This window comes from Passer domesticus, chromosome 11 (assembly GCF_036417665.1).
Source record: "Passer domesticus isolate bPasDom1 chromosome 11, bPasDom1.hap1, whole genome shotgun sequence".
NCBI classification, from domain to species: Eukaryota; Metazoa; Chordata; class Aves; order Passeriformes; family Passeridae; genus Passer; species Passer domesticus.
This window is the reverse complement of record NC_087484.1, coordinates 23,781,412-23,799,065: the sequence shown is the minus strand read 5'-3', so window position 1 is coordinate 23,799,065 and position 17,654 is coordinate 23,781,412. Positions and strand designations below refer to the sequence as shown.

Below are 17,654 nucleotides of genomic sequence, written 5' to 3'. Positions count from 1 at the left end.
GGTACTATTAGTTTTATTTAGCTGCTAAAGCAGTTGTCTGTACAGGAAAGCAGCTACATGCTTGCACTCATCTCTTTTTTTTTTTTTTTTTCCCAGTTCAGTCTAATAGCTTGTCAAATAGTTTTGGGAGTAAATCTCAGGAAGTGGTGAGATTCATGTGGTTAGGGCTTTCTTGGGGGCTTCACTTGAGGCAGTTTCTTGAGGAAGAAAATGAATTGGATGTGCTGGCTGGAAGCAGATGTGGAAGCATGTGTGCATTAATGGCACTGAGAACTTGGAACACTGGCTGAAACATCAAGGGTTAAGATCAGGATGTATGCAAATTTCTGTTCAATGAAATAAATCACCTTTGAGATGACTCTAATGAGAGTTTAGAGTAGCTCTGCTGCAGGTATTAAACACCCATGGCATTTTTCAGGTGTCGGGGTAGTTCTGATTCCATGTGGAACTCCCAAGCAGTGGCACAAAGGGTTTGTATTCCCTCCAGTCCAGAGAAATGGGAGCCTTTAACCCCATGATCCTTCCAAAAAAACATTCTCCTTCTGCTGTCAACTAGCAAAAGCCCTGGAGATCTCCCACAGACGTTGTTTCTCATAATGTCTCATGGAAATTGCTGAGAAATACCAATAATTAGGAAGAAGTTGTGCTAAGTTCTCCTCTTTTTCAAAGCCTCTTCTTCGAATCTTCCCCTTTACTACAGCCAGACATAAAACTCCAGACTCTTAGTATGCAGTATGTTAATACAACTCCACAGGATCTGTCATCTTAGTTAACATCACCTGCCTTTAGTGTTTCCATCTTTTGAATATGTATTAAAAAAATCAGACAAATTTTCAGTGCAATGGTTTATTAGCAAAAAATAATAATTGCTGTATGTAATGGAAAACCAACATTGGTGTTGTGTGCTCTATTAAAACAAAATTACCTTCAACTTTAAATAATATTTATTTTAAAACTTAAAGCAGGTCATCTTTGAAGATGAACAGGCATGGCCCCCTGCCAAAAGAACAATCAGATTTTCTGCTGCAGAATATATAGAAAATCATAACAAACTTAATTACCTGTACCACTGCTAAAGGCCCTTCATATCTTAGCACTCTTGAGATTTAGCAGATTGTATCACATCTTCCTGATTAGCAATTATGACTGAGAAATGAAACATTCTGACTTACTGAAATTTAAAAAAAAAAAAGGCTTGGTTTTAAAAGAAGACAATCTGTGAACAGCCTTGATTTTAAAGTGTAACAGCTTACAAGAAGTGTTGAAATTTCAGTGCATTTTCTCAAACTACCTTAATTGTGCCATGTGAATAAATAGCAGCATAGTTTTCATTTTCTCAGATCTCATCTCTTCTGACCTCTCTAGAGGTCAGTATCTCAGCCTGAGGATTTGGGGCTTTTTTCATTACTATTATTATTATTTCTTTTTAGGTTCTTTCTCACAGAAAACTTAGTACAACGATCAATTTTCCCAACAGATAGCAAGAATTCATGCAGTATTCAAAATCTCATATTTTTATCTGAAATTCCTGGGCGCTTTTGTCAGATGAATATGTCTGAAGATCTCAGCAGTGTCAAATGTGACTTTCTTTGAGGGACACGAGGGGAATGCCTGGGTGCTGGACAGGTTCCCTGGGAGGACAGCCCTCCTGGCTGAGCCGAGGGAAGGAGCCAGGACAGCCTTTGTTGCAGAGTGCTGGGGCATGGGGAGCAGCTGGACATTTCAAAGGGCCAGGCTCTTCTTGTGCCTGTGAGCTGTGAACCCATAGTTCTCTTTCTATTCTTTATTAACATTCCCTTGGTGTTGCTGATGGGTAAAAAGTTAAATTCTAATTTTCTGGTGCTATCTCAGAAGCTGTCTTTGCCTTTGGATTCAGGTATTGGCATTTTTATGGGCAGAAAAGAACACATTCAGTGTATCAGCAGAGTGCCTTTGCTGCCCACACAGCTCTGGAGGTTCACAGAGCCAGCTGTCCCTGCTCCTCATTTTCCCAGCCCCCTTGGTGTCCCTCTCCAAGCTCCTGGTTTCCTGGGCTCTGCTGTCATGTGTTGCCTTTTCTGCAGCTGTGCCCAGGCTGAGCTCCATGGCTTGGCTCCCCTAAACATTCCTTCCTGGAAGTACTGCAGCCTGATCACACCCATCTGAGCACCCTAACTCCATTTCAGCCTAATTCTCTGCTAATTCTTTGCAAGCTTTCAGTGCCTATCAGAAATATCTTTCCAACATCCTCCAGACACCGTCCTTTCTCTCAGCTTGGGGAATTCCAGGTTCTGCAGCCTGGAATCCACAAAGGAAATCCCTCTCCCAGCTCCTCTGGCTCAGTCTCAGGTTGACTTTTGGTATCTCACATTCTGCTCTTACACTCCTTGGTCACTAGAATCTACTTAATCATCTCTTTTTTCCCTTCCTCTCAGCTTGAGAGATTCCAGTTTCTGCAGCCTGGAATCCCCGTGGGAAATCCCTCTCCCAGCTCCCTGCTGGCTCCAGCTGCAGCCAGACTGGCCAAATGTGGAGCATGGGCAGCAGCAGCTGATCAGGGCAGGAGCCCTGAACTCCTGAGGACTCTGCCTTGCCAACAGGAGCATCCTCAGGGGCATTGTCTTGGTTTGATTGTGATTTTGGATGAGAGGAGACAGGAGATCTCAGTGGAGTGGAGGGAGCACACGGTGCTGATGTTACCATTGTGCAGTGCCCGGGAGTGGGGGTAGCAGGGGCAGGGCTGGCTCTTTGCCTTCCAGAGGCTCTAACCCACAGAAAAGCTACTGCAGATGCTTCCATCTCTCTCCTTTACAGCCAGGGCCATTCATGTGCCTGATTTCAGCTGATTGTTGGCTCTAGAGCAGACAAGAACAAGCTTTGTTCCTTCTGAGCTTTCTCTTGCAGCACGCCAGGTTTCCATAGTGTTTCCCTCTGTTGCAGTGGGATCACGAGGGAATTTCCCCACTGCCTGCCCTGCAGCTCCCTGCTCTGCAGAGCTGTTGTGTGCCAGGGTCTGCTTCTGCTGCCCCTTCCTGTGATCTGAAGTGAGAGAGGTGGTGGACAGGGACTGGGGGGCTGTTTTTGTTGACTGGTAACTCTCAGGCAGGTTTACACTCAGTCTGCTGTGGTGTCTGGTGATGTCACATCACAAGTCAGATTATCCTTGCAAACCACCTGCTTTTCTGAGCAGGTGCCATTCTGAGGAGAGCCTCTGACTGAGCTGAAGCTCTGGGCTCAGCCTGGCTGGGCCAGGCCTTGCTGGTGCACATGTGCTCACACACGTGTGCAAGCTCAGCCCCACCACTCTGAGGGTCTGACCATGTGGGATCCCAGGCAATATCCTCCTTTGCCTTCTCTTCAGCTTATCAGCTGAACTCATGTCTGTTTGCTTTCCCAGCTGCATGTTGCAGGCTCAGATTACTCTTGACTTTAAAAATCAACACTTGTTTAATTAAAAGTAATTTTCAAACTGTCACCGGAGTGCCAGATGCAACAACTGGAATCATCCTGCACCTCATTTATTTTCTTCTCTCCTCTCTAAAATAACCAGCACCTAAAATAATCAAGAAGAAATTGGCAATATAAAGCCTAGAAAACAAAAAAAGCCAAAGAAAAGTGGCATTTACAGGTATGTCAGCCCAATATATCAATCCACCTTAAAGATCTGAACCCAGAACTCATCCCTGCTTCATTTGCCATCATATTCATAAGTGTCACATTTATAGCTCTGTATTATTTGAAGCTGTATTTTTAATGTTGAGGAAATTATTGTAAAATGTATTGCAATACTTAAACATCACTGTGGAAGTGAAAAATGGATTTTTCCATAAAAATATACTCTCTTGTGGAATTATGGCCCTAGTGAAAATGTACTGCCTCTCAGCCTGCTTCTTGGATAGTGTGCTAATATTCTACCTGGATGTATTGTCTGCAGGCACTGGACACATTCCTCTGGGCGTGCAGAAATTAGATAAGGAATAATTCTCTTGTATAATAGCATCCCTTGGGTAGTCTCCTGTGCAATACAGTAAAATTTATTCAGGTTCTCTCCATCGAGCTTATCTGCTGTCCCAGCATTAGAGTGTTCTTCTCCTGCCTTTTACCTGGGCAACAGCTATTTTCTGCCTTCATTCTGTTCAAGTCCAGCATGGGTGATTTACAGAGCATGATCCTGGAGTCAGCCTGTATCATCCTAAGTGTTTTTGCAACAGGTGGCTGCTGGGTTAAGTTGAAGAGTTAAAAATAAACGTGCCCAAAGCAGGGTAACCTTTGCCTGGTTGAGTGTCCTGGAGCACTGCTCAAAGCTTGGACTCCATCCTCAGGAGAGCTCCTGGGCCTGACCTGGCTTGTTTACAGTGCTGCTAACCTGTAATTAAAATACCTTCTTACTCATGAGATGGTGTCTGTATCTTTTTAAATATAAATTACCACTTAGCCTTCTCTTTGAGGGATTCATGCAGTTAAGGCCAGGTTGGAAAGAGGAGAATCTCTGCTGCTTACTTTGAGCTGAAATGTTCATTGTCCAGTGCTGGAAATTTGATTCACTTTTCCCATGTTTGCAGAAAATAACTTCAGGCCCTTGCTGGCATGGTTGGTACCAGAGAAGCCTTCAGCAATACAGTCTGTCTCCTGCTCTCAAAGGTTTGGAAGGACAGAGCACAAATCAGTCCTGTGGGTTTCCATCCTTATTCCCCTACAGACACTTTCTGCCCTCAGCCAGGGTTTGTTACAGACTTTGATGTGATCACAGTTAGGCCTGGAGTTGTGACTGTTGTGGTTTTCCATCAGAGACATCACCATGGATGGCTGTATTTGGTGAATCTCTGTTTTCTAATGCCTCTCCCAGGCAGAACATGGCACATCAGGCCCTTTCCAATCCATTTCTTGCTAAGACATTCCAGTCTCTGTTTCCAGTTGTGCACATTCACTGGCATAATCACAAATAATCCCAAAGCTGAGGGACTGTGTAGCCACATGGTGAACAGTGAGGCAGCTCCTCTTCTGCTTTACTGTTCTCTTTTAACAAATCCAGCTGCAGAACATCTGTGCCATGGGCTTTCACATCTGTCACTGAGTCTCAGGCTGACTTTTGGTATCTTACACTCTGCCCTTACACTGCTTAGTCACTAGAATCTACTCAATCATCCCTTTTTCCATTCTTTGCAATATCCCACTTTTTCTGGGTGTTCAGCTGGGGTGATGTTTTTCATTAGTGCTGCCAGAGGCCCTCAAGTGACACCAGACTGTGAGTTTGTGCAGTGCCATGAACACTTCCCGTGAGTTCTGTGTGTTAAACCCACACTGCAAAGTACACTCCTGCTTCTTTGGATGTGTGCAGTGATGAGGAAATACAACATTCAGAGCTGTGTGGAGGAGAGAATGCTTAGGTCCCTTTAATAGGAATAGGAAAAACCCTGGGAGTGGGGGCCTGGGGAAGAGTTCACACAGAGCACTCTTTTTGGTACAGCTCATCTAAATGAGTTGTTACAGCTTTTACTGCACTGATGTTTTCTAACTATAGTTCTCCAGAAATTTTAAGATGAAAGGTCATTTTGAACAGAGTGGGTTTGAGTGGGTTTTAAGGCACAAAAACCTCACCAAGTGCTTGTGGCCAGTGCTGCCATTTCATCAGCTGTGTCACTCAGTGTCACTGAGCCCCAGCTGTTCTGTTCTCCATCTCCTGTGGCAGATTCTTTCATCACAGTGGATTTCCATGGAGATGCACCTTGCTCATGCAGGGCTTCCCATCAATCTGACACTTCTCCTGGTGGAAGCTGAGGATGAGGTGAGTGCTGCAGAGGGCCATAGAGACCTTGTGTAGCTGACAGTAAACGATGACAGCCTCTCTCTCAGCACCTCAAACCAGCAGATATTGTCAATCTTTTCTCCTTTATGTCTGAAAGTTCTTTTGATTCATGTCTGCTCCAGATATTTGGTGTAAAATACCCTGTCTGGTGCAGCTTAGGAGCATGTCACAGCCTTATCTCGTTCTGCCTGCTCAGAGTTCAAGAAGCAGGAGCATTTTGGCAGGGCAGCTCTCACAGGATGCAGTGGGTGGGTGACATGGCCCCGTGGCTGTGGGCAGGCAGTGTCAGTGTTCCACAGAAGGTTTGCTGTGAGCTCTGTGTGTCACAGCTGAAGGGTGTTCAACTTCCCCAGTGAATCTGCACTTGTGTACTCGATGGCCACAAGTCCTCTTCTAATATTTGTGGTATTTCCTTCCAAACAAACACAATTTTGTAGTACTTGGATAGTGATCTCTAGCCCACCTACTTATATGGTATCAATTACAGCTCTATTGGAGCTCCTTGGGCTTTCATCTTTTTTTCCTCATTATGCCCCCAAGACTTGTTTTCTTAATTTTACAGCTGGAGAACTGGCATAGGGAGCCAATGGGAAATAGGCCAGTCATTCCACATGAGTTATGTTTTGCATTGGTTTTAAGTGAGACTCTTTAAAATATAATTAAAAGCTTTATTGTTCCCCGATTAATATGCTGCTCTGTTTCTAGTATAATGCCACATTATCCATAGTGCTCCTCAGCTATTTTACAAATATTTCTATGCTGTGTTTGTTTTGGCAACTGCTGCCAGATGTTGACTCTCTGAAATCTTTCCAGCTTTTTAAAAGCTGCATTGCTTTTCTGTCTAGAAGATGCATCCATGCCAGGGTATTGTGGCATGAGGAAGTGCAGTTTCACCTGGGGGAGCTGGCTGTGCCCCTGGTGTGCCAGGCTGAGGGGATGGGGAGCAGGAATGGGGACAGAGCAGGGCTGAGATTTGTGCTGCCATCTCCCAGCACCAGGACTGGCAACAGAGGCAGGGTCTCCTGATCCCTGGCTGCCACCCCACCGTGCTGCTGCTCACTGAAGGGGAGGGCACAGGAGGGAAGGTGGTAAAGGGAGCAGAATGACCACCTGCACCCACTTCAGAGCCTGACAGGTGACAAATGACCAGCTGCACCCACTTCAGAGCCCGACAGGGGATGAGGACTGAAACAAACTGGGAAGGGGACCCAGGGATTTAAATGTGTGTTTGGTCCTGGGGAGCTCCGGGTGGAGAGGAGCCTCTGTGGGTGTGAGCCAGCGGCTTTGCCCACCTGTGCATGGCATTCCTGGAGTTACAGGCTTCACAAATGCAGAGAAGCAGCAGGGCTGTGCAGTGTTTGCAGTGCTCTGTGAGTCCATGTGCATTGGTTTCAGTTCCACACAATCAACTTCCACGGAAATACACAACTCGGGCCAAGTTTTGAGTGATGCTCATTGGCAGCACTCACACAGCCAGATACAAATCTGGGCCAGGCCTTGGAGTTCAGGGAATGTATCAGATGTATGACTCCATGCTTCTGAGGCTTCTGGGGAAACAACTGCTTTGTGTTGCATTCTGTGGCTTACATAATCTACTTCAATGTTCTGTGTGCCAGCTGCAAGTCAAGAGTTGTAGCCTCATTTGTTCTGAGTGAAGGATTGTTTCCCCCTGGAAAAGGGAAGGGAAAAACAAGCAGAGACTTTACTTCTGTAGATTTTTTGGGATTTTTTTTTCCTTCTCCATAGGCCTTTTTCTCTGAGCTTCAAGACAGAGAATCTGTCACAATCTATCTGCTTTTGGTTCGGATCTGGGCATAGAAAAAATGTCTGGAACGTCTGATATATGGGGCTGCTGCAAATATTGATGCCCTTCAGAGGCTCCATCATATTTTAAATAACCTGTCTGGAGCTGACAGGAAATCTGTTTTGCCAGGCAAAACAAATGGGACAAAACCAGCAGTGTCCCTTCCAGATATGTTCCATGGTGTGGCTGTCACTTTTGGGGTTCCAAGGCATGAAGCATGTCCCAGCAATCCTGGGGCTCTCTGACACTACATCAAGCACTTCACTCCTTGCAATGTTTCTCCCTTGCTGCTGCTTTAGGTAACAGAACTTGGATGAGTGAAGAAGTCATCTGCTGCAGTGTGTTCATCTGGAGCAGCCTTTTCCACTGTTTGTAGTATTAGAAAGTGTAATTTGATTGTTGCCAGTTAGCAGACCAGCCATGCCTCTCTGGTGGGTGCAGGGGTGAGCAGTCCTTACTCTTCATCATCATTTGAGACCTTTCTGTGGCTGACAGCTGTGCCATGGAGTGCTGCAGAGCCCTGTCATGTTAAAGAGATCATTGTGCTGCTGAAATCAGGTATGTAAAATAGACCATCTAAGGTTTTGCAGGCCATAATTCAGTGAGCAAATAACATAACCCTCATTTTATTAGAACTAGAGGCTGATTAACAGACATCCTGCAACGTGCCTGAAAGGACTAGAAACCATCTCAACAGAAATGTAGATTCCACAGACTATGGTAGTCCATGCTTAAGGATGCATTTGAATCCTTACCTGTCCTGTAGGTGATTGCAAATGCTGAAATCCACATGATTTCAGGTTTTAGGCCCATCCCTTCCCCTCTGAGTTTTGTACTGCCAAATTACTTGGGGTTTTTTTGTCTAAGTCAAGCTAACATTAATAAACAGGAGTTTGTTCCTTTGCTGCAGTGGTTTAAAAAACAAAAACCACAGTACAAAATCAGCCTAAAATAATGTTAATCTTTGGCCCCGTGTGTTGTAAGCAACGTTACCTTATTTAAGGATCCTTCTAAAGATTAGCCTAAACAATTCCCCATTTCCTTTATATACAACCTCTATTATTACCAGTCACTGTTTGTTGTTGTTCTTTAGGAGGAAGCTTTTAAAAATACAACACGTTTAAACAGGTTGTGGTCAAAAGTTTTGGCAGTGACACGAGCTCCACGTGTGACACTGCATGTACTCAGTGAGTTTGGAGCTGAGCCCTGCCCTGCTCAGGCCCAGGGCCATGCTGTTCCCTCACTGCTGCTCTTGGGAGGAAATTCTGAGTCTGTGAGTACCAGAGGAGTAATCTTCAGAGAACTCATGATTCCTGTGCCTGTCTGTGGATGGTACCCTGCTCCTTCCTCCCATCCTCTCTGGCCACACTCAATCAGCCCCTGGCACTGGGGCTTGCTTGTTGAGGGTTCTTTATCCAGAGCAGAATTTTTGTGTGCAGGCCTCTGGAGATGAATGATTTACTCTGGGGGGTTGGAACCTCTAAAGGTTCCTTCCAAGCCAAACTAGTCTGTGATTCCATGACTTTGGAAGGGAGTGTGCAGAGGAAGCCGGGGTGATTTGTGACACCTGGGTGGCAAGAATTGGTGCATTTCCCCTGCTTTGACTCAGCAGCTGTTTTTCTTGGAGAGCTCCTGAGGCCCGAGGAGAGGAAAAAGGATGCCCAGCCATTTTTTCAGTGTGCTACAAGTTTGCATACGTTGCACATTTTCTTCAAAATTAAGTGCATTCATTTGCAATGTTTCTCTTCCTTAATTAGGTTTACCGATTGCCAGCGTGAAGAAATGTGGTCTTTGGTTTGAGGATGGTTTATGAAAACAGCCTGTGCAATACATCTCTTGGCATGGGGGCTGCTTCACAGCATTGCTTCCAGGACCCAGCTGCTCTAAAGCAACAGGGCTAAACTCTAATAAGTATTATTTCTTCTAGCTTTGGATAAGTTCTGGCATCTGAAGGAAGGTTCTTACTTTCTTATTATGATAATGAATTGATATCAGAGAGATGCAGAGATAATGTGAGTGTTGTATAAGCCTGTCTTTTGTTGTTGTTGCAGATCTTCTTGCACTCAGACCAGCTCAATTCCTGAGCATCCACCCATTTCAGCTATCAGTAAAAGCTCTCTGTGGAGATTCAGTTTAAGAAATAATGATTTCCTCAGAAATGAGTAAACATTACTGTATTGGGAAGATACTTGATATTTGGGAAGAGTGTTGATGGTGAAGATTGTTGATATTTGTATCCACAAAGCTAGTAGCTTTGAAAGCTGTTTTTACTGGTTACTATTTTGGGACTTCATCAGGTTTTTTAAGCATCTGTGAATGTGTTAGGAGTTCTTTAGCTTCCTTCTGAGAACATTTATCCTCTTGCTTGGTTTACAGTGCAGGGTTTTTCCTGGGTACTCTCTCAGCTCAGGAGGGGATGTGATTCTGTGATGGAAGCTGTGGCCAAGGCCTGAGCACAGCTATTCAGGGCCTGTTTCCTTATCTCTGGCCCTGGCAGCAAAGCAGGCTGCCCTTGCCCTCCCTGCAGGCAGTCCCAGGTGCTGGGAGCAGGAAGGGGTTGCTGATGTGTCCCAGGCTCCTTTCTGGCCAAACCACACAGGCAGCTCTGCTGCTTCAGAGGGAGCACACTGGAAGTCAAAGCCCAAAGGAAAAAAGGCTGAACTTAAAGCACAAATCAGGAGTGGAAGCCAACAATACTGCTCTTGCTCTTCTGAATTCCTAAATGCAGAGCCTTCAGGACACCTTTAGGATGGGGTGGTTCTAACCATCACAGCCTGGTTAGAAGCTGTGATGTTTTTCATTGCCCCTGGGGTGTAATGATACCACAGTAACAGCATAGATGAGAAGCCCCAGTGAAATCCTGTGTACTCTAAGCCAGAGTGTCCAAAATGTGGTGCCTGGCCCTCAGACCCCTTGCCACCAGCCCAGGGAGAGCTGGCTGCAGTTTAAGTGCTAGATTTGCCCTCTCAGAAGTGTGAGGGGAGTAGGGAGCTTCCCTGGTGTCTGAGACCCTGCAGGTGTGAGCAGGCTTGTGCTTTCCACTGTGGAGGAGGAGGTCTAGGAACCTGGAAATAAAAGGATTCTGGATCTCCAGCCAGGTTCTCTGTTAAATGGATGCCACCGTTTTGGACTAAACTTCTCCGGTACCCAAACAAAAAAAGCAAAACAAACAAAAAAGCATCAAACAAACAAAAAAAATAACACCAAAGCAAAGAAAACCACTTTGTAATGGTTAAAAAACTAAAGGGTGTTGGCTCAGAGAGCACTGCTGAGTAGCCTTTCAGTGCCAGAACCCTTTTCAGTCCTAGGAATGAAGAATAAAGAGTTGCACTTGTTTTTTATGATGCATGTTCTTTTAATTAGGGACAGTGAATGTTTCTGATGGCATCCTTATGCCAGTTGAAATGAAACAAGCAGAGGCATTTTGAGTGGGATTGGTGTCCCTGTGTGCAGTGCTGGCAGAAGTGGTGTGGCAGCCCTGGCCTGAGCTGTGCCTGGGCTTGGGGTGGCCGGGGGAGCAGGAGGTGCTGGTTGAGCTCCCTGAATGGGAGCTGGGACTGCTTCTTCTTGCAGCTGACCATCTGTGCTCCCCTTGAGGGCCAATGTGTGTAATTTATTCCTCACTCCATAGGAGAAATTACCTGAGGAGATGTCCCCTGCCCTTTGGCTATGGAGCAGTGCAGAGCTTACCCTGGAATGCCTCCCTCCAAGGAGAAACAGGGACCCTCTTGACTTCATTTGCTGGTTGTTGGGAGAATGTCACCATGATATTTTCTGAAAAATCCTTTCGCCAGGATTTCTTCTCCTAGGAAGTTGAGAAGCCTCAGAGAAAAATGTAAATAATAATTATCTGATTCTCTTCTCCTGTGTTTGCTGCTTTGGAATGTGGTGTGGAGGTTGCTTTATCATTCATTCTTTTCTATCCTTCCTTTCTCTATAGTTTAGTGTAGTTTTAGTATATAATTTATTTTAAGATAATATAATATCAATAATATAATAAATCAGCCTTTTGAGAACTTGGAGTCAGATTCATCTCTTCCCTCATCCTGGGACCTCACAACCACAACAGGAGAAGAGTGAAACCCATCCTTAACTTGGCTGGGCTCCGAACAAAGCCAGATGAACAAACAGTACTTTTATTTTTCCAAGATGTGCCCAGAGGAGGGAGGAAAAGTTCTGTTGTGTAGGGATGATTCTGAGGCCAGCACAGGTTACTGTTGGAAGGAGATTATTCCAGTGCATTGACCAGTGGCAAACCCACGTCTCATTCCAGCAGAGCTGGAGTTCTGAGTGAGGGAAAGGGGTTTGACAGAAACGGGTTATACCTTCACAGTGACAGTAATACTGCCCTTGTTTAGCCTTTTGTACCTAAGAAATTCAATTACTGCCTGAGAAAGCATTTGGTTTCACCAGCTTAGCTCTACTAGCTGAAATTGTGCATTATGATGTGTCTTAGTCCAGGTTATTTGCAAGGCATTAAATTGCTTCCTGCAATTCAACTCTTTAAATACACTCAAGTATCCAGCAGATGTTACCAGGCAAATTCAACATCAGGGCTGTTCCAGCAAGGATACCTGATGAGTGCTGTTAACTGGTGGGAAAGCACGGTTGCTGTAGTGCTGTGTGTGGAGTCAGGCTTTCCTCAGGGTGGGTTTTATTCTGCCAGCCGTGCCAGGGAGAGCCCCCTGTGAATGTGACCCAGCTCCAGGGGCAGGGCTGGGGGCTGGCTGTGACTCTCACAGTTAAGGATCACAGAATTAATGAGGTTGGAAAAGACCTTTTGAGGCCATTTAGTCCAACCCTGCCCTAACACCTCCTTGTCAACCAAACCAAACCATGGCACTGAGTGCCACATCCAGGGTTTTTTTAACATATCCAGGGATGGTGACTCCACCCCCTCCCTGGGCAGACAATTCCAGTGTCCAGTCACTCTTTCAGTGAAGAATTTTTTTCCTAGTGTCTAACCCTTGCTCTAATTTCTAATGTCTAACCCTTGTCTAATTTCCCTTGGTGCAGCTTAAGGCTGTGTCCTCTCATTCTGTCACTGGTTGCCTGGGAGAAGAGACCACCCCCAAAACTACAGCCTCCTTTCAGGGAGCTGTGCAGAGTGATAAGATCACCCCTGAGCCTCCTTTTCTCCAGGCTTTTTTCCAGGATATGACCTTGGCAACAAGTGCAGGATCCTGCAGTGGTGTCTGGCCCAGGCTGTGGGCACACAGGGACAAAATCCCAGCAGGGTGAGCCCATCCTGGAGGCTGCCCTGCTAGCCAGGCACAGACACCTCTCCATGAGCACTTGTGTCTGTGCATTCCAGGTGTGTCTGTGCATTCCAGGTGTGTCTGTCAGGCCAGGGCAGAGCTGTGCCCTCACACTGGGTGATTTATTACAGATTGACACCCTGGCCAGCAGAGGGTCTGCAGCACAAAGGTGGGGATGGAGCAGATTGGAGAAATAGCATCTGTCTTTCTCTGCCTGGTGTATGAATGGTGGGAAAAGCCTCTCAGTTTTGTCACAATTGGTGTCTTTTCTAATAACCTGAAGGGTTGAATTACTTACATGTGGGGCTAAAATAGCTCTAAGTGCATTTTTATTGCCTGGCTCTGGAGCTGCCATTTACAGGTTTAACAGCCCTAATGCTTTTAAATGAAAGGGAGAAGGAGTGTATGTGGTAGAGTGTTCAAAAATGAATCTGCCTTGTTATTTGGACACAAGTACAGCACTAAAAGTCCTGTTCTGTTTTCTACGGGATATTTTTCTTTTGCAGATCCTGGTTTTAAATATCCTGCAATGAACCAGTAAACATTGAGAGGCGTTGAATGTGTAAAAAATGCTGTTATATAAATCTTATGGTTAAGAAAATTAAACTGTTCATGTACAGCCATTTACTGAAAATATACCAATTTTGTGGGCTATTTTAACACCCAGAGTTAGATTTCTACTTTTTGTGAAATGACTGTTATTTTTGCTTTCTGCCTTCTTGTTTTGGTGTATTTAAGAAACTAAAGTCAGGGAAACAGTGGACTGGAGGAGTAGAAAGCTCCAGGATGTTCTCTGCATGTGGAAAAACAGAAGAGGTGCTAAAATAGCAGCACATATTTATTTTTTTTAATTGCTCAAAAAAGGAAAGATTGACTGCTCAACTTCCACTATATCCATAATTGCCAAACTACTTCAGCAGAGATAAGGGTGATAATCTCCCTTCTGTAGATGAGGGGAGTGAGGCACAGTGGCTTTCAGTTCTCACAAATCTAATTGTGCAGAGATCCCAGGTCCTCCATCTGCATCCCTCATTACTGGGCTTCTCCTGCCTCTCCTGCAGGTTTTGGTTGCCCCCTCAGGGCACAGGGGCTGTGGCAAGAGGCTCTGGCCTTTCTGACTCCAGCATGAGTGCCTGCTGCAGAGTGCAGTTACTCACAAAAACTTGCAGCCTCAGCTTTGGGCAAGTGCCCAAAATAATTACTCTTTTAATATGTATTTAATATAATTAAAGACATTTGCTGGTCTTTCCTGCAGGTACCTCCTTTAAACTTCATATTCTTCTTTTTAGATGCAGAGTTTGTTTCATACCTCTGACAGGCTGGCAGATGCATTGCTTTCAGGCTTTAACTGACCCCCATAAAATCAGCAAATAAGCAAATGAATAAGCAAAACCCTGGAAGTCAAAATCAAAAACTTTCTATAGCAGATGTTCCATGATGCCTCAGGAGTGATATCATATGCACTTACCTCTGTCAAGTGGCACCTGGTCTGGATTCTCCCACATCCAGGATGCCAATTCTTTTCTGTAGAGAGTTTTAAAAAAAACTAATCAAAAAAGGCTTTGAGTAAAAGCAGCATCTTATGCAAAATGATTATTTTTATGGAAGATGTGGATGGCTTCCTGAATGTACAGTGATGAGCTTTCAAGAAGTATCATCTATTTGCCTTGTTCATCCAAGTGTGTCGTGTCACATTCATATTTCCTGGAAAAATCCCTTTGCCCAGGATTCTTCCCCTGGGAAGCTGAGGAGCCTCAGAGAAAATGAAAACAATAATTATCTCATTGCTTCTCCTGTGTTTTGCTGCTTTGGAATGTGGTTGGAGATTGTTTACCCACAGGTGATTGTTCCATTGGTTTCATGTGAATTGTTTTACTCAATGGCCAATCAGGGCCAAGCTGTGTCAGACTCTGGAAAGAGTCACAAGTTTTTATTATTAACTTTTTTAGCTTCTGTAAGTATTCTTTCTGGATTCTTTGGTATAGTATAGTGTTCTTTAATATAATATAGTATCATAAAGTAATAAATTAGCCTTCTGAGAACATGGAGTCAGATTCATCATTCCTGCCTTTGTCTGGGAACCCCACAAATACAATAGTGTTGTTTGTAATTACTGAAAATATTTTTATAGGTCCCTGATTTGGTGTTGTGGCTTGAAGTTTTTTGTACTTTTATTAATATGAAAGAGTATCTTAAAACTGAAATTAGCAGTGCACATACACTCACCACAGGTGAGCCTGCAGGTACACTATTCTCTGTTAGGAAGGAGGGTTAGAGCAGCAGCAAGCTTTTTTCTGTTGTATCTCCCTGTGCAAGAAGTCATCTGTACCGAGCTGAAGTGCTAATCATTCTAATCATTCTTCTCTACAGTGGAATTCCTAGAGTATTCTAGCCTTTCCCATTTCCTCCAGCAAAACCTTAACCATGATGTATTTTGCTTTCCTGTTAGCCATTAGATGTCTAATTGTTCTTCCTTAAGTCATATTAAATTATCCAGCTGATTACCTGCTGCAGCAGATTGTCTGGATCTTGCACTTTACCCACCATGAGCAGTCCTGTCTCTGCAGCCCTAAAAAGGGAAGATTCTTCCAAATAAGTATCTTGCAGTATCTTCAGATTACCAGTCATTTATTCAAACCCTGTATTTTCTAACAACTCCACATTTTTTATCCTCACTCTCAATGTCGTATTTTCTTAATGACTGCACAGTTAAACCCCTAGAATTTTCTTCCACCATGCATAACTCTCAGAGGATGCTGTGCCAGGGAGGTGTTAAGCTGGGTAAGAAGCAGCTCTTTGAGGCTGCAGTGCAATGGTCTCCATCTCGTGACCTTTTCTGCTGCCTGCTCTGCTCTCTTCCCTGATGTTCCTGACCCACCACTTGGGTCACGGACAGTTCACACAACCAGGAAAGAGATTTTTTCAGGTTTATTGAGTCTCAGGGCATATTGCATTTGACACTGTTTTCCACGAGCTTTTGCTGCTTGTTGGGGAGGGAGCCTTTGATGGTGAATTTGTATAATGTTTCCTGTAAAGAAGCTGGGGTTCCCTGAAAACTTCCAGGGAATCCAATATAATCCCCCTGCAATTCAGACTTTTCCCCACACTCCTTAACATTTGGCCAGGGGGTTGGAGCAGCACAGAGTTTCTCAGGTGGGTGAGCCAGGTCCTCCCAGTGCTGTGCAGCTGTGGGTGATGGGTGAATGGAGAGATCAGATCCATGCCTCGAGTGAGGGAGGGTGAAACAAGTCATGAGGGGCAGAGCCCACATGGTGAATGTTTTATTTATATGCTACCTGTGCTGAGCTGAGCAGAACAGATTGGGGTTCTGCCCTACATTCCCAGATCTTAGTGTGGCTGTTCCTGAGCAGAGAGGCAGTGCAGAGACAACAAGCTGGGCCAGATTCCTGCTTGGTGGAAGTGGCACCAGATTGTGCTATCTGAGAAATTCAGTTTCCTTCGGTAATTTTCACAATCTTCTGAAACAACATTGCTCAGGATCCTTCCCTGAGCCTGTTACTTTCACTGCCTCTTCCTCCCTTGCACTAACCACTATTTTAAAACCCTTCCTCCCTCTTCAGGACCTGGTCTGTAAGTGAGCCCCCCAAAGCCAAGCTGCCTCAGCCTGTCCTGTGAGGAATGTGTGGAACCACCATGGCTGAGTCACAGCTGAGTCTGACCACCCATGTAAACTCCATGTTTTTGGTACAGCTGATGAGGGCTTCAGTACTTATTCTTCTCAGCCTAGCCACACCAGCCAGACATCAGAGGCTCCAGCAGCATTCAGTGCCCCAGCTCTTGAGCCAGAAGGATTCCTGTGTATCCCTCTGCCTGGAATGCTGCTCCTTGTCCCCACACCTTTCAGGGCTCCTGCTGCTTTCAGGTTCCCACTTGACTTTCCCTGAAGCCTTCTTCTCCCTGGAGAGGATGGCAGCTCCCCTGCTGGGATTGATGTGTGTGCCAGGTTCTTGCCTGGGGACTTTCAGGTGCTGCAAACTGCCTGAGCAAATGTCACATGGGTTTGTTCATTGCCTTTTTGTAAACTTTCTCTCACTTTATGTGGATGATAAAACATGCAGTTTGAATTCCTTATTCTGATAAATCATTCTTTGAGTGTGTGTTGTGTGTGTGTGGTGTTGCAGTTCAGAGGGTAAACCTAAGGACACAGGCAGCCAGATGCTTGTGCTGAAATCCTGTGTTAGGCACCTGGGTTAGCTACAGGCTGAAGCATGTTCTAGCCCCAGAATTTCAGTCTGTGGAAGTGACAGTTCGGGTTGTAACACCCTGGAGAAGCAGGATTTAACCTGGAAGTGAAGCACTGCTCTTCTCTCATGTAGGTGATGTAGGCTGACTGTGACTGAAGAACAGCAGACTTTGTTCTCTCTTCTGGAGGAAGTGTCAAAGCTGGTTTGCTTTCCATACCTGGTCTTGCTTGCAATTTTAGTTAATTTTGTGTTCTGTAGTACTATATTTACAGTCAGGAATACATTAGAAAATGCTTGTTCACCTGTGTGAGGCGTTTTGGAAGTTTATTAGATGACAGAGATCGTAGGCAATCCATGGTGCTATAAAAATAGAATCACAGAAGCTATTACAAGGATATGATGTGCAAAGAAATGTCTTTCCTTCAGTTATTAATAGAAAGGTTGAGGTTTATGCCTTTGTGTTTTTGCAAGCCACAGACACCTTCCTCAGCCTGAAGCATGGTTTCAGCCACAGCATGTTTTCATCCACTCATCCATAGCTGAAAAACACCTAAGGAAGAAAAAAAGAGGAGGGGGAAAATCCCAGTGTTCGTGTTAAGTCG

At 44.9% G+C, this 17,654-nt stretch overlaps 1 protein-coding gene and 1 long non-coding RNA gene across 6 annotated transcripts in view; one reads left to right on the top strand and one right to left on the bottom strand.

The window, feature by feature from the left end:
- LOC135309655 (glypican-5-like) overlaps positions 1–17,654 on the top strand; it is a 381,061-nt gene that overhangs the window by 301,388 nt on the left and 62,019 nt on the right. The window lies entirely within an intron of this gene.
- Positions 3,510–5,980, bottom strand: LOC135309657 (uncharacterized). Its single transcript, XR_010369844.1, has 4 exons — positions 5,578–5,980; positions 4,480–4,608; positions 4,247–4,345; positions 3,510–3,532 (listed from the first exon to the last, which is right to left on the bottom strand). It is a non-coding gene; the product is annotated as an uncharacterized LOC135309657 (long non-coding RNA).